Genomic DNA, 5,300 nt, shown 5'->3' with positions numbered 1-5,300 from the left:
TTTACCAAGGCCACGTATGTAATAATCCTCCTGATCCATCTATAATTACTTGCTTTGCCTCTTGAATTATCAACAGCTCTTATGGCTTATTGCCTCGTACTTGCTTAATAAGCATTTGCAATCAATAATCTTGCCACAGAGTAAGAGGCAACCAGCCAGCCAAGCCCAGGGTTTAAATACCTCACAAGCGATCATTACATCGGTGTGAACGACAAAGAGGTGGCTGTGCTAACGGGAGAGGCATGCAGTAAAAAGGTAATTTAGAAAATCTGCTTACTGCAATGTGTGGATCTTACCATGGCTGGTGGTGTCTCGGCTATGGGGAACAGTCACCCTTGAAAACACATCTTCAAATCCTTCCCAGAGGTGCTTTTACAGTGATCATCATCTCCAGCAGCTGTCTTCTATATCTTCCTATCAACATAACACATCCAGTTTGCCTGAAGTGCTTTTTGCCTGACTGGAAAAGCAAACAGTTATTTTCTTCATTCCATGGTATATGATGGAGAACAGGAATTTATATGCAAATTTGAGTATTAGTGACACTTTGATGAGAAGAGTTTAAGGACCAATTGTAGTTGTCAAAAATGTTTGAAAACCCCTATTAACGCCATTCACGTGGAATATAAAATTGAAGATCCAATAGAGAAAGTGTGTTGTATAGAGAGCAACATCATATTGCTTATTTTATTCAGTCTGTTGAATTGCAGAGATTCACAGATTTTTGTAAAAGAGACAATTGGAAATACATTCATCAGGGTAATTTTATTTCATTTTTAAACTTGTAAATATTAACTATACTTGTTATTGCCATTACTTAAAATTTACAATTTATCCACTATGAAAGAAACGTTACAGAATATATTTTAAAAACACTGCTTTTGCACCCACAGAATATGTATTAAGTAACTAACACAGGAGAGTAATCATTTGAAAAATAAGGCTTGGAAGTGCTTATTTGTATTATCACCTGTAAATTAGATCCTAAGTCCAACAAATCACATTTAACATTAATTTTAGCATGGTTTAACATTGTAAAATGTGTTGTGTGGTACAGTATTAGAAGGTGTCTCAGGTATCGGCTGAGGCTTCTTTCCAGGACCATTACACATCAGAGATGAGTGATCTCTTACTGGCCCACTCTAAAGTCTCTTCAGGCCCCTAATAAAGCTTTCACCCAGGAAGAGCTGGGTGTGATAACCTCTTCATGTCGTCAGAAATTGAAGCACGGAAGGGTGTTGCCAAGTCTCCCCTGAGGAATAAAACTAAGGGTACAGGCAAACAGGACAGAAGATGTTCATTACAGAGTGATATCAGGACTATTGAGTTCATTAGAGTGATGGAAATCTCCAATAGTTTCTAGAATGGTAGATTCTGTTGTTACCTTTATATTTCTTCATAATTCTTCATAGTGATTGCTAATATTCTATTTTAGGAACTTAATGGAAGAAGAGAGGGAAAATTGATGAGGCTATATGTAAATCTATCTTATGGGGGAGTGGAAACTCAGGTATAGGTTGGGTTGAATTAGTAAAAAGGGAATTGATTCTCTGAGGTTTGTTATAGGGAGATAAGAAGAGCAGAGGGGATTATGCCAGTTAACATTTGGCTGTTAGATTAAAAAGAAGATATTCACCTTGTTCTTTATGAAAATGTGAATATAACACAATATTGTTGAATCATATATAAATTGTTTTCAATTTAGTATCATATTGTAAACATGATAAAAATAAAAATATTTTCACCAAAATATGATTAAAATCTGGTTTACTATTTCTTCACGTGGATATGCACTAACTTAACATTTTATAACTTCAGTGATATTCAGTTTGCTCCTAATTTTCACTATTGAAAGTAGTGGTATAAAAAAATGTAATGCATAAATGTTGATCCCTGACCTCTCTCTCACTTTCTTTTCCATAGGGACAGTCAAGTTATCATTAACTAGGATGTTAGGTAAGGATTTTGTTTTGCAGATGACCTGTAACAGGTTAAGGATACTCTCTTATACACTAAATGTGATGCATGTTTTTTATCATAAATTGGTAGATTTTGTCAAATGCTTTTTCCTTACCTATAGAAATGATAATATGCTTTCTGTCATTTAACCTATTAATATGATATACTACACTGATTTTTTTTAAATATGTTGAGCCAATCTGGAAATCCAGGAATGGATCTTCTCAGTCATGTTAAATAACTCTTTAATGTGTTGTTGTAATTCGTTTTCAAGTTTGAGGATTTGAGGGTTTCTATTTACAGTAATAATGGGCTATATATATTTTTTTGTATTTTTTTTTTTTTTTTTTTTTTTTTTGAGAAGGAGTCTTGCTCTGTCGCCCAGGCTGGAGTGCAGTGGCGTGATCTCGGCTCACTGCAAGCTCTGTCTCCCAGGTTCACGCCATTCTCCTGCCTCAGCCTCCCGAGTAGCTGGGACTACAGGCACCCGCCACCACACCCAGCTAATTTTTTGTATTTTTAGTAGAGACGGGGTTTCACCATGTTATCCAGGATGGTCTTGATCTCCTGACCTCGTGATCCACCCGCCTTGGCCTCTCAAAGTGCTGGGATTACAGGCGTGAGCCACCGCGCCCGGCCATTTTTGTATAATCTTTATCAGATTTTAGTAAGAGGATAGTATTGCGACTGGGATGAGTTACTTCTCATTATTTTTGAAAGAGTTTGATAAGCATTGGTATTATATATTACTAAATATTGGGTAGACTTCACCAGAGAAGCTATCTGGTCTTGGGATTTTTAGGGAAATATTTTAATTACTAGCTCAATCTTTGTACGTTCCATGATTCTGCTCATATTTTCTACTTAATTCGGTTTTTTTCTTCGCTTTTGATAGTTTGTGTTTTTGTAATAATTTGTCACTTCATCTAAGTTATCTAACTGGTTTATGTAGAATTGTCCGTACAAAGTTTGTTCCCTGATCTTAATAATAAAAAAATGAAAACTAATGACAAAAGTATTGACTAAGAATTATTTTTAATTTCTGTATGGTCAGTAATATTTTATTTCTGTAATGTCGTTTATTGTTGAATTTAAGAAATTATGCCTTTTCTCTTTTTTTGCTGGCTTGTCAATTATATCAATATGTTGATTTACTCTCAGAAATAACATTTTAGTTGCTATTCTTCATTGTTATTTCTGTTTTTTAATTAATGTAAAGTTTTGCTCTAACATTTTCCTTTTGCTTACTCAATTTAATTTGCTCTTTTAATTGTTTAGTTCCTTAATGTGAAAGATAGGTTATCCATTTCAGATAATTCGTTTTCTTAATATAAAAATTTACAACTATAAATTATTCTGTAGGTGCTGGTTTAACTGAATCTTATAAATTTTGATAAATTTTGCTTTTGTTTTCATTCATCTTCAAGCATATTTAAATTTTTCTTCTTATCTGAAATTTCCGGATAGCTTTCTTTCCTTGTCTCATTGGTTATTTATGAATCTGTTGCTTAATGTTCACACTGCGTTGAATTTCCCAATATTTCTTTGGTCATTAATTCACATTTTCATACCAATGTGTTCAGAGAACACAATTTGTATAACTTAAATACTTTAAATTGTATTGAGATTTGTTTTACAGCCTAACACTGCATCCCAAAGTGTTCCATAGGGGCTTATGAGAAGTATCTATTCTGTTGTTGGGTGATATGCCAATCCCTACCTTTTTTTCCTTTTTTGATACAGTCTTGCTCTGTCACCCAGGCTGGAGTGCAGTGGTGCAATCTCAGGGTCACTGCAACCTCCACTTCCCAGGTTCAAGTGATTCTCGTGCCTCAATCCCTGGAGTAGCTGGGACTACAGCCACCACAACCTGCTATTTTTTTGTTTTTTAATTTTTAGTAGAGACAGGGTTTTGCTAGGTTGGCCTGGCTGGTTTTGAACTCCTGGCCTCAAGTGGTTCACTCACCTTGGCCTCCAATTTCTGCTTTTTAATTGCATTGTTTTATGTATCAATATTTACCAGACTAAGGTAAAACTTAAGTCTGCAATTTCATTTACTTTTAATGTCTTATATATTTTTTAAGTCTGCAATTTCATTTACTTTTAATATATTTTATATTTTTTCTCTATCATCCATTACTGTCTTTTGTTTTGTTAAATAAATATTTTCTAACATATTGTTTTACCACTGTCACTTCTTATACAGTATGTTTCTGCATTTTCTTTTCAGAGATTATGTATATTATTAAAATCTTTTCCAAATTAATAGCAACTAAATTTCAACAGTACAAAAACAACTTTATTCCAATAAAACTCAATTACTGCTTGTCTCCTTTGTGGTTTTATTTTAATATATATTACATATTTATGCACTGTCTTCTCATAAACACATTTCTAATGATTATTCACACAACTGTCTTTTAAATCAGAAGTAGAAAAATTACAGATAACAGTTATTTAGTTATCCTTTGTATCTAAATATATAGTTACATTTATAAGTGTATTTATTCAAGTCATTGGGAAATATCGTGTAGAATCCTTTTGTAGTAGGTTTAATAATTGCTAGTTTCCTCAGTTATTGTTTATCTAATATATAAACTTCTCTCCAATTTTTAAAGAATCATTTTACTGGATATAGAATTCTTGGCTTACAGAATTTCTTCATTTCCACATTTTTAATATATCACCCAAATTTCTCTAGCTTCTCTAATTTGTGGTGAGAAATCAACTGTTAATTTTATGGAGAATTCTATAAGTGTACTGTGTCATGTCTTTTTTCATGCTTTCAATATTCTCCCTATGTCCTATCATTGGAGAGATTGATTATAATGTGTCTAGGTGTGAATCTCTTTGGGTTTATCCAACCACTAGTACGTTGAGCTTTTTATATATACAGAATAATATTTTTCACCAGATTTTGGACATTTTTAGTGATTTTTTGAGGAATATCTTTGTGGTGTTCTCTGTATTTCCTGAATTTGTATGTTGGCCTCTCTTGCTAGGTTGGGGAAGTTCTCCTGGATAATATACTGAAGTGTGTTTTCCAACTTGGTTCCATTCTCCCCATCACTTTCAGGTACACCAATCAAATGTATGTTTGGTCTTTTCCCATAGTCCCATATTTCCTGGAGACTTTGTTCATTCCTTTTCATTTTTTTTTCTCTAATCTTGTCTTTATACTTTATTACATTAAGGTGATCTTCAATGTCTGGTATCCTTTCTTCTACTTGAATGATTCAGCTATTGATACTTGTGTATGCTTCAGATAGTTCTTGTGCTTTGTTTTTCAGCTCCATCAGGTCATTTATGTTCTTCTTTAAACTTGTTATTCTAGTTAGCAG

Source organism: Pan paniscus, chromosome 3, assembly GCF_029289425.2.
Source record: "Pan paniscus chromosome 3, NHGRI_mPanPan1-v2.0_pri, whole genome shotgun sequence".
NCBI lineage: Eukaryota > Metazoa > Chordata > Mammalia > Primates > Hominidae > Pan > Pan paniscus.
This window is presented reverse-complemented; position numbering follows the sequence as displayed.